The 12,258-nt window shown below is 45.7% G+C and overlaps 1 protein-coding gene across 2 annotated transcripts in view; it reads left to right on the top strand.

The window, feature by feature from the left end:
- Positions 1 to 12,258, top strand: part of LOC135368686 (GTPase-activating Rap/Ran-GAP domain-like protein 3) — a 487,058-nt gene that overhangs the window by 108,669 nt on the left and 366,131 nt on the right. The window lies entirely within an intron of this gene.

The raw sequence follows: 12,258 nt of genomic DNA on the forward strand, positions 1-12,258 counted from the left end.
GGTCACCCTTCCTATACAAGATATAGCAGACTTCCAAAAGTAAAACTAAAGCATCATATTGGTTCTTGTGCAATCCGTTAGCAAGATACTGGAATGATTTTAGGCTATACGAGTAACCCGAGTGGCGCCGCGAAGCAACTGTGGCCATGAGCGCCGTACAGATGTAGATAGATGCAGAGAGGACAGTAGGAAGGGGTGGGGGACAGGGGGGGTTAGTATGCGTCCTGGACCGACTTCAGGGGGAACTGTGCCGACATTCGTCTGCAAAGTCTTCGGAAAATCCAGGGAAAACCTCAGACAGCATAGCCGGTGGTATAAGATTCGAACCCACCACCTCCCAGTCTTCAGCACGTCCTTGGGTAACACTAACGAGGGCGACGCCTTAACCCGCTCGGCCATATGCCGCTGGTAAAACCTCGGTAGAGCCTGCACAAGTTCACAAAGAAGGCACGGGGAACAAGAAAAATGGCGATACGGTGCTTGTATGCGATGCCAGCGCAACCTCTGGCGAGATTACGACAAATACCGCTGTTGAATTTTCGTACGATATGGCCCATGTGTTCGTAGCTTACGCTTGAGATTGCCGCCGCGGGGGACGACCGCCGCTCTAATAATTTTCCAAATGCATTCTCTCGAGCCCCCCCACAGAATACGGTTCGACGAGTCTCTCATTTGCATAGATATGACGCTCGGCTCGCTAGATACATTTGACGCCACACGCAAGGATTCTGCCTGGGAGCCGTCGTCGTTAGGCCAGCAATTCCATTAATGACTGGGTCCTCATTGGGACAACAACGCTATGGTATAGGCCATGGTCACTGTGGCCTTCCTTGAAGAACGGTAATGTTGAAGATAGACCGAAAGCCAGGAGAGATCGTGACGAAAAAAGATGAACCACTGGCTTGACACAACAGGGAACGAAATTTGCTTGTAACGTTTCGACGCCTATGCGGGCGTCCTCATCAGACAAACGGAAAACAAAATAGTACAGGTCCGATCCCACATGACGAAGGCATGATCTCGGATCTGTACTATTTTGTTTTGCGTTTGTCTGATGAAGACGCCCGCATAGGCGTCGAAACGTTACAAGTAAATTTTGTTGCCTGTTGTGTCAAGCCAGTAGAGAGTTTTAGCAAACCGCTGATAGCGTCGCTTGCGTCGAACCGTATCAACCGGAACCAATCAGTGGATAAGATTCTGAGTCACACACGACTGCGATTGGCTCCGATAGGCGCGATAACTTTACCAACGGTGTGCTAAAACTGCCTAGTGTTTCATCTTTTTTCGTCAAGAACGATAATGTCTGGCTGTGCACCATCCCCATATTTTTCTTTTCTGACCCTAATCTAATCAAATCTGGCGCTGCAGCGGTTAGCTTTCATTTGCTGTGGAAAGATGCACTGTAGGGGAGTCACGCTATCCACTTTGAGAAATTGCATATGGGCCTAAGTCGCCATTTTCTCATGCACTTCTTCGTATCCGATGCGTCTCACGCTGGTGGCAGCCACATCTGGCCCATCGTTATCAGCATTCAAATGACCTACGAAATCTCTGTCGAAGTAGACTTCTCTGAATATATTTCGCTCCGAAAGTTGACTGATAGCGGATTCTAGTGCGCTACAAATCCTATCCAATTCCAATCTGAAAGGCAGTAGCCGTATAGCTAGAAGAGTTCACGATCAGTTTGAACGGTTTAAACGTTCCATCAGAACAGAAGTAGCTTTGCTCATCTGACTGCAAATGACTACTGCAGCAATGTCAACGATGCTATCGTGGTATCTACTGTTGTTAACCGATCGTCAACTCATTAGTGTAATACATGCGATGCTGTTACTCTCATATCTATTTGCTTCGTGCTTGCTGAGGTAACTTCAAAGCACCAGTCGAAATCTGGCAATCCGATGCCCGCGGTAAGCTTCCATCGACCCGGCTGAAAAAGCGGAAGAACCGCGTTGTCGTTTCTGTCAATAATGAATCCTCTATTGTCTTTTTTGCTTTGTTTATTCTCTGTATTATTATTCTTTTCAAGAACGGTGCGAGCTCACGTTTCCAACCCGACGGTCGATATGCTTTCTATTTAATTCACGTATCGTGTCCTCATCTTGAATCCTGGAAACTGAACTTTTTGGAACATCGATACCCGTCTAAGTTCGATCCCTTATCCCGATACTTCGCTGACGGATATGTTTACTTTAATCTGTGAGGAGCGCGCACACTCAGCCGCGCTTTGCAGAGTGCTGCCGTTAGGGCCCCACCTTTGTCGAGTGATTTGCTCGTTGCTGTTATCCGAAATTCGCAGTTCAAAAAAATCCTGCGAACCAAAATGCGTATACTTAGGGAAAGGACACGGAGAAAGGAAGCACGATTTGCACCTCGTAGTCCTTTCGATGAACCACTCGTCGTTGTCAAACTTATTGAATACCGGAGGACGCGGACCGCCTAACTGATGTATACTGTAAGCTTCAGGTCTGATCGAAAGTCCCTGAAGAAGTGCCCTGAATAGGCTGGACCGTCGACCATTCAACGTGGAAAAGGTGATGGGGGATTGGCGAAACCAGTAAAGACAACCCTCACTTTGCGCGCCGGTACGCTTTCTGAAGTGTAATGGTGTTGCGGCCAATCATTTAATGTCTCAACGCTCACAATATCTCGAGAAAATCATTCGAGTCTTCGCTTAACACATATACCGAGTGTTTTGGAGCAGCTAGCGTCTCCACTTTTCGCTTCTCTCTCTCGAACGTGCGCGAGGTCACAATCGCCCAATATTTTTAAGTGAACCGACACCAGGTTGGTGTGTGTATACTGTCACGATGGATATATGATTTGTGGGGTCCGTGTCCGCCTTCTTTCGTTCTTGATGTCTATCTTTCCTCTTACAACTACGAACGACTGATGTGATCGGTCCCCTCTTTATGAGCGCGGCACTTTAACGTAAGATGATATCTGAGGTACCCGTATCTGCGGCCTTTTTGTGCTCCTATCTGTGTCTTCTTTCCTCTTCCAATTACGAGAACTGGAGTGAACGACCCTTTCTTTTACGAGCGCCGGATTTTAACCACCATAGCAAGAGCTAGCTCGGCATCATAAAGGGATGCGGTTATAACGCTAACGTCATTCATATTTCAACAAAGGAAGCTATAGCCTCGTTCATGCTTTTTTTGCGTTCATGCGTTCATGTGTGTTTTTTACATCACCGAAAATAAAGGATACCTTTTTTAAATAAAATTATTTTCAGGTGTTTATTAAAAAAGCTACGAGAGCAGTGAGAGCACAATAAATGTGATTTTTATTTATTTAATTTTTTTTTTTCGGAAAGAATGCCTGAAGCGTGTACATGTGTTGAGATATCGACCGCTGATGTTTGCTATGCAAATCTGAACGTATGCAGATGAACGTATGCGAACCTTTTGCAGATCACTAAGAAATAAATAAACAAACAAACAAACAAACAAACAAACAAATGAGCCGAAACCGAAGCCGCACGCACCAGGAGCGCAAGGAAGACAGCGCTCAAACTACGTCAGAGGGCCACGTGATTTTCAGCGATGGAAATGATTGGAGTAGCTGCTGACCTGTTGGCCAGATCAACCGCTTTGCGGCACAGTTCCCCTAGAAGTCGGCCCAGGGCGCACATTTCCCCAGGGCGTCAGTCGTGACGTTGCCCACATACGTGAGGCCGACAACGGCAAGCCCTTTCAACATCACCACCACCACCACCACCGCTTTGCGAGCGCTGGCCATATGTTACGTCACGACTGGGAAGTACACGGGTTCGACACCCGGTGCCGGCCGTGCTGTCTGGGATTTTTCCTGGTTTTCCTGAGATAGTTTCCGACATATTTCTGCACATTTCGCTTAGAAGTCGACCCAGGACGCACATTCTCCAAGGGCGTTAGTCGCGTTAGTAGCAATGGCCATGCGCTCTCGATGCGCGCGCGCGCTTTTTTATTTTGTATTTGTTTCGGCTTATTTGCATAGCAAAATTAGGCGATACATATTTCGGGAGTCTTAAATTAAAAGTCGTAAGTTAAAGAAAGTTACCTAATGAATTTTAGGTTATTAGTCATGCAGTAGTTATACGCTCTGTTCCAGAAAATGTCCGCCTTGCTGTACAACCCACAATGACGGCATGTATACACTCAGTTGAAATATGGCTGCCCGGCTTTTTCGATGGCAACTGTTCATATTCCCAGGCAACTTCAGGCTTGTTTTGTGTTTGCCTGTTTTGTATGTTCAGCCTCAGAACTACTTTCCGGCATATATGCTGTTCTCAATTGTCACTGCGTTTTTATTAAAAACAAAAACAGCCTGCATATTGTCGGTAAGACTATATGGACGCACCCCACACGGTTCATTTCGCCTCATTACTGTACATTCAAAGCCAACGGACGCATAAATCGCAATATACTCCGTGTGCAACCCCCTCCTTTTTCCGTCCTTTCTTTATGCGTGCCTTCCCTTTGTTCGTAATTACAGTTCGTTTGGTATCGTTCCTTTCCGTCCCCACATTTACGCCGAGAAATTAACATCATCTTAGCCTCAAAGGAGGACTTTTTATTTTTTATATCTCCACGTTTCCATTTAAAAAGTACTTCGTGCATCGTTTCCATATATTTCTTACCACAAAAACGGGAGTAGCACGTCGCTTTAGAGAAATCGCGGAACCTTACAACAAAAGCGCCGGGTACGGCACTTCATTTTATTTTCCGAGTGCTTTTCTTTCCCTCCGTACCATGATTGCACAACCCAATTATAAAATCCACGATAAAAACCTCTCATTTCGCGCCGCGCCACAACAGAGCAAGATTATATAGAGGGTGTGTTATGAAGAAAAAGCTCTTCGGCATAGCGTGTGCATTAAATGTTACGAGGGATGTAGCAGATTCGGCAATACGGTGATTTCTGATGATGTACGTTGCGGCAAGCAGGAAAAGATGTAATAACATGCTACAGTTTATGTTGCGCAATTAAATACGAAGTCCCGTTGGAAAATGAAAGTGATAATGTGTAATTTATAGCAGCAAACTTCCACTCGATCATAAGTTAGTTGCTGGTAACATTTCCATGCTGGGTCTCTGCAGATACACGCAAGGACGGACATATTCGTCTGTGTTCGTGCCTACGTATATCTCCCCAGACTCAACGAAATGTTGCCACAGCGCAAGAAATTTGGGGCAATTTGTTCGGCGGCGCACCAACATCCCCTGCCCCGTGACTTTCGATCGCAGGTGGTCAGGCCACCGACGGCAGTGTTCTTGCCACAGCCTGCGGGGCGGATATACCATAGGGGGCAGCACGATGTCGGGCTTTGGCGTTGTCACCCTTGTGTGCATGTTAATACCACGTCATATTAAATTGCCATCTAACACACCATTAACTTATAATCACGCTTAAGCTTGCCGCGCGCTGTTGACTGAACCTTTTGCCACGAAACTTTGTATTGCCAGCGGCATGGCCTCCCGCTTATTGGTGGTAGCCAAGGTCGTGCAGAAGACTGGGAGGTGGTGGGTTCGAATCCTACCGCACGCTGCGCTGTCTGAGGTTTTCCCTGGGTTTTCCGAAGACTTTCCAGACGAATGTCGGCGCAGTTCCCGTTGAAGTCTGTCCAGGACGCATACTAACCCCCCTATCCACTACTCCTTCCTGCTGTCCTCCCTCCATCTGTCCACATCTGTACGCCGCTCATAGCCGCAGTTGCTTCGCGGTGCTAACACTGAACTAAAACAAAAGGAAACTCCGTATTTAATTGCGCAACAGCATAAAACGTACCACGTTATTGCGTCCTGCTTGCCCCAGCGCGCGTATACATCATGAATGGATGGTGTGAGCGAAACAAACAAAAAACAAAAAAGAACGAGAAAATAAAGTTATATCATTGCATTTTGCGATGTTCAGTTCGGCTGGGGCTTAGATGTATATAGGACTGGTGCCTATAATGTCGCCAGTCGTTCAGGAAGTCCGTATTGAGCAACGCAATAGCGACTATCAATGCAATACGATAGTTTCATAAGGTTCATACGAGTTCATTCTCCCCTTCAATCACGTATGAAAGCACTGGCGCCAAGAAGTTTGGGAGTAGCCCCCCCCCCCCCCCCCCCCCCCCCCCCCTGGTGTTCACTGAACCAACCGTGTCGTGGAGATATTCCTGGGCAGTATTCGCACATTGCAGTGCGTATCAAGGCACTGCACGTGTAAGAGGCTGTCCAGCGATGATCTTTCCTGGATAATGCGTGATGTAAACGACACATGTGCTCTAAGTAAGCTGGATTTTCATTCCAGTATCACAGTTTGTCCTGTAAATAACAGAAACGAAACCAAAACAAAAAGGATCCCCACCAAGAGGTGGCATAGTGCCGCCCCTATAGTGAGGTGCGTGTGTGGTGCGTGACTTCGAGCAAGCGTATAGCGCGCCTTTTCGAAATATCACCCCGCCTTTCACGCTTGCGCTAAAATCATAACGTTACTGAAGAAAGAGTCGTCCTCAGTTTCATTAAAGGATACAGCTTCCCGCGCGACTGCTATACCTTCCTATACTCACAAGAGTTGAATTCAGAAGGTGTATTCCATTCAAATTAACACGCCTCGGTGTTATACAAATAAACGTGTTTCCGTTTCACTGCTTCCGGCGCTGCCGCGAATGAAAAAGATAGCTCTTCGGAAGCAATTCGCTTCGAGTTGGGAAGATACGGATCGCGATACGTATACGCTGGAGGGATATATGATTATTATGAAAAAAAAATAAAAAGAAGAATGAGAGAAAAAAAAAAAGGGAGATCGAGGTTAGCCTGCACTACGGTGGCTTGCCATTCTATACAGGGTGTTTGCTCTAACGTGTCCAGAAATTGTATTTAAAGCGAGCGATAAGAGAGAAACGTGCGCTACTTTGCAGCTACTTGACTAAGAAACAGATGCTACTAGTGAAGCAGTACCTGTTTCTTACTCAAGTAGCAGAGAGGTACCACTTGCTTTTCTTTTATCGCTCGCTTTAAATATAATTTCTGGACACGTTAGAGCAAACAGCCTGTATACGCGGTCTTTGCGAATATGTAGTCAGGAGAAATATGCATACGTAGAAAGCATAGGGAACATAAAACAACAACAACTTTACCGTGAGGTGATGAATGGGGAATTTCACCGCCAGGGGCGGTACCCTACCCCGTTGCTGGGGGTGATGCGGGGAAAGGAACATAAAAATATACAACATATAAAAAAGAGAGGACTGAGAGGATTGGAGGCTAGCCGGGGAAGCTCAGGCTCAAGGTTTTCTTGCACTATGAATATGCAAAGGAAGAAGAAGAAGAAAAAAGGAGGTATTCGTAAAAAGAGAGGTATATTGATGGAAAACGGGATTCTTCCGAAAGCCATGATGGGTGCACAGGGTTGTCGAACGCGTACGTGGTTCGTCCTACTGGCACGAATTATACAACGCTGCTCGGCCGGCGCGCGGCCGTGGCCGAATTCAGCAGTCCACGTGGCTTGCGTTTGACTTTTCATTGTACTGACGATTAAGACCACGTATTGAAACAACTAAATGCCTCTGAAAAATGTTGTTTCTTTGTTTTTCTCTTTTTTCTGGTTCAGTTGTTCCACCCACAAACTCGTTTTGGAGTAGCCAGTCCTGACTGGGTCGGGACGAACTTCTCCATATTTTCCTTTTATATCCAATCCAATCCAATCCTCTGAAGAATGTTAACGCAGAAAAAAAAAACGAAAAAATAAAAAACGACATGGTTGCGGCTCGTTTCCGCACTACGGCCAGTCTACTGCACTGAAAGGTGCCCTTAAAATTTCGCCTAATGGAATTAAGGATACCGTCGCATTGACAGTAATCCGAAAGGACCGGCCGACCGCTGTATCGTCGCTGATAATCATAGCTGTCTTGCGAAGTAAAGCCACGAAATTATCATCTGTCTATTTTATTGTATTTTTACTTTATTTCCTGTTCTTTTTCTTTTTTTTGCAGAATAGCAAGCCGACATACCGTTTGGCTGTCCTTTTCTCGTTTTTTTTTCCCGCTCTCTGTTCTAATAAATATATCCCCACCCCCTGTCTATTTCACATTAGCAGGTCGAAGAAAACCGCTTCCTGGATCGAAAGTAACTGTTCTGAGAGGTGCGCGGTTCGATATTCCGCCGCTGTCTGGTTTGCTCGACGACTGCCATATTTCAAAACAGTGATGCGATGTGAAGTGATATAAAAAAAAAAAAGGGATTTTAAACCGTCTCGTTTGGCTTTAGACTCCTCCCATTTTTCTAAGACACAGACGATCCTTTCGATCGTTCTTCTCCTCTGTTTGCGCGCAACAAAAAGGAAACGTGCAAGAAAACATTACGCCAATATCATATTTGCAGTACAAGCGAATACGTCACCAGTACCGAAAGGAAAGCATATCAGCGAGACGAACGTTCACGGAAGTCTGAACGGAGCTTCCTGAAACTATGAAGTTCCCCCATGGATCACCTTTACAATATACTCCACATATACCCTTGGAGTGTGTATATCCATCTTCCGAGTCTGTAGCCCTGTTCTCGCTGCAGCTGCGATGTTTATTTAAGACTGCTATACTTCAAATTTTGTATTCACGGTGCATCTGCTCGCAGACACGTACAATTGCGCTTTCTTGAAGCCGCACTTGGAATTTCGTTCGCTGTCACTCTTTCTGATTTGCATATATTGGCCGCAGGTTTCGCTTTCGGAAACGTACAGGGTCAGCCATGACATGATTCAGCGCAGGCATTAGAAGAGGGATCCATGTACTATTCTGTCACAGGACTGCAGACCCCTTGTTGAGACATAAAGAACGGAGTTTGAGAACGCAAAAGAAAGAAAGAAAGAGGTGAACATATTTGACTCGGTGCATTGAACACCGTGTTGTTTTATGCATATACAAATTGAAATGCAGGTAATCGTGTGCTGCTGAAAGGATAGCCAATAAAACGCAACGATGCGTGAGAGGAATTTATGTTCAAACACAAAAAAAATCGAATTATTAGGACAAAACAACAATAACAACTTTATTTCTAAGATGGTGAATGGGAAGTTTCATCGTCAGGGGCGATACTCTACCCCAATTGCTGATGGTGATGTGGGGAATGAAATAATGAGCCCCAAAAGACAACAAAAAGGTCATCCAAACACGAGGTCGTCTTGCTATTCTATTGGAAACTAGAGAGGAGCGAACACAATGAAAGCAGCGGCTGAATGATGGAATGATCATGAAAAGACTTCTATTTTCTTGACGACGTTTCAACAAGCTGGACTGTGTATTATTTTAGTCTCTTGATCTCATGCAAAATAAGAAAATTCGTAACGTGGTCAATGCTAGTTATTGTGTCTCTGTGAAAGCATGCTTATTTTAAAAAGTGTAATCTTGTAAGTGTGTTAAAATATATATAACAATCGCTTAATATGTCTGTACAAAAATGCCAAAATTTTCTTTTTTACGGTACAGGCAAAAGATTTCCCATGTAACGTTCCGCAAAAATGGAAGCTTCCGCGTTTACGCGCAAATTACGGTCAACAATCACTCTCGTACAGCTTTTATCTTAGATTCTTTGAAATTGACATTAAGGTTGAACCATCACATTGTCACGGGATGCAGTCACATCTGTAATTGTGGTTATGTGTTTTAAGTGTGTAGTGTGTATGATAACTGGGCATTAGTTCTTATTATTACTGTCTGTGCTGGTTCGAAGTGTAAACTTTGGGGATGGGGACTTGTCAATCTGACCCGCAACTTTTTTTTTCCCATCTCCACATCGTAAAGATGAAATTAAATTGAAACGACGACTGTTTTCGCATTCTTTTAAAATATGATTTTGCAATGCAGTGTGATAAATCCGATGTGTACCTTCTGTTTCAACCTTCAGGTTCAACCTTACCTTCTGAAAAAAAAAAAAAAAAAACGCTTGAGGTTGACAGGGCAAATATCTGAGATGAACTGGGAAGAATCACATTTCTCTCGAATTAAATTTGATAAAAGTGCTCGGAAGTACTGGCAAAACCTCCCCCGCGAACAACAACAACAACAAAAAAAAAAAAAGGCTGAACCCAAATGTTCAGTCAAGTCGGTTTTTAATACGATTTTTTATCACGTTATGTGAAACCCCTTCTATGCATAATCTAGTATGCTACATGCATGTCTCATTATGTGTGTTTTAGAACTATCTTATGCACTAGTAACGTGGTCGCCCACATGCGAGCGAATGTGTCTGCTGTGAGCCGGCAATGCTTTCAGTCGACGACGTCACAACCTTAAAAATGCACGATCGTTTCCACGTGTCGCGCGCTATTGCACAAGCGGTGCCGCTCTTTGCTCTCGGCAAACAAACTCGATTTGTGCAAAATTCTTGTCGCGTCACTTTATTAACAATGTTGAGCAGTACCATTCTCTCGACGGCATAGCAATCTCAACTTTTTTAGTTATGTGGGGAGCTGGAATGAAACATTCATTATTGTGAGCTCCGCAGCGGATTTACACAGCGACAGAAGTCACTAATGATACATTTCCCATTACTGTCTGACTGCTTCGTTTTTCCCTCATGTGTGCAACCGCATGCCTCTTCTCGGGTTTCCTTTGCGTTACATCATCCGTAAACTCTGCGTCCGTTCGCGCACGTTCTCATAGCAGCAAATATGATCTAACACGATATGGGGGGGGGGGGGGGATATATTTATTAGACGAAAGAGAAAAAAACTGGGGAAAGGTCAGCCAAACGGGACGTCGGCTTGCTATTCCGTAAAGAAAGTAACGACAAACACGATATGGAAAAGCAATGAATGCATCGACCTGTGCAGTCGACTAAGTGTCTCGAATTGTAACTGATGAAGTAAGGAGGGAAGGCTATGCAACAGAAGATTGTTAGTAACCCTGGTTGCAAGGGGGGACGAAGGAAGGCGGTCGGAGATTTTGAGGAAAGATGTAAAGTATCAGAAAGTCGATATCCGGTCCATAGTGTAAAACATTGTAACAAGGACCGGGCACGTTGGTACATACTGCTGACAGTTGCGACGCAATACACAAAAGACGAGACAGACGATGTCGCACACTTTCAACCGCTTTTACTGTGAATCAAAGAAACAAACGGGATGTACATAGTTGAGGACGTGGATCATATACACCAAGGCTGCCCGAGGTACAGTGCACACCGTTGTACCCTTGTGTCGTCCCTGTTCCGCCTGGATAATCGGCCATACTCCACCGAAAAGGTTCTTGGGTGGTGGCCAGCAAATCAGCTCATACCTGCCATGCGCGCCCTTGTGCAATTTCTGGTCTCGACGGACCTCTCTGACACATTGTGACGCTCTTTGTTTTTGTGTATTGAGATTTCGCTTTTGGTGCCAGGCTAGGTGGTGATGTTCTCATTTATTCTGTTTCCATTCCGTTTCAAAGCGTCGAGTTTTGTGTAGTTTCCCTCTCTTTTCTTAATAACGCGTACTCTGGAGTAATCAGTCCCGAGTGGCTCGAGACTAACATCTCCATTTTTTTCTTTTAAAAATCAATCAATCATGCTGAAATGTTGAACGCTCGTGTGCCTGTGTCCCTGAATGAATTACCGCAGGCAGACGGCTCGAACCCCTACGTCACCCCCCCCCCCCTCCTCCACCCTGCACCGAAATTGTCCTTCCAGTTGCTGTGACAGTAGTTCACATTAAAATTCATAAAACCCCAGTGCTGGGTAAGCTACTATGTAAGTATGACTGCAGGGCCGGCGAGAGAAATATACGGGCCCAGGGGCTGACAATGCTGCAGCAATGGCAGCAATTTCTGTTGCTGGAAATCAATTAGGGGTATGTGTGGATGCTGCACCCTGACAAGCGCACGAGAGACGGATCTGCACCACCACCATCCTGTGCTACTGGTGGCCTAATCCAGGGCCGAGGCTTCCCTCCTTCTCCGCATCCGTGCTCGCAGTGCCTACACACGCGCCCACGTCTTCAAGCTCGGCCGTACCCCGAACCCTGGATGCCCACACTGTGGGGAAACGGGTGGGTGCCCAGCCACATCGGATGCAAGACGCAGGCTGCAGCAAGCTGTGCTGCCCACTGGCAAGCCTGAACTCGAGGAGATTGTCTATCCTCGTGGGCAACCTTCATCGTCGGAAGCTCATCCAAGAGGCTCTTCTGGACCTTTTTCAAGGTCGTCGACTCACAAGGGCGACTATAGGAACACATGATGTCTAGCAGCAACTAATGTAACTGTTCTCCCCTTCCCCTCCCTCCCTCCCTCTCCCCCGAGCACCATGCCGCCAGCAGAGA

The sequence above is a fragment of the Ornithodoros turicata genome, chromosome 9, assembly GCF_037126465.1.
Source record: "Ornithodoros turicata isolate Travis chromosome 9, ASM3712646v1, whole genome shotgun sequence".
In the NCBI taxonomy this organism is placed as follows: Eukaryota; Metazoa; Arthropoda; class Arachnida; order Ixodida; family Argasidae; genus Ornithodoros; species Ornithodoros turicata.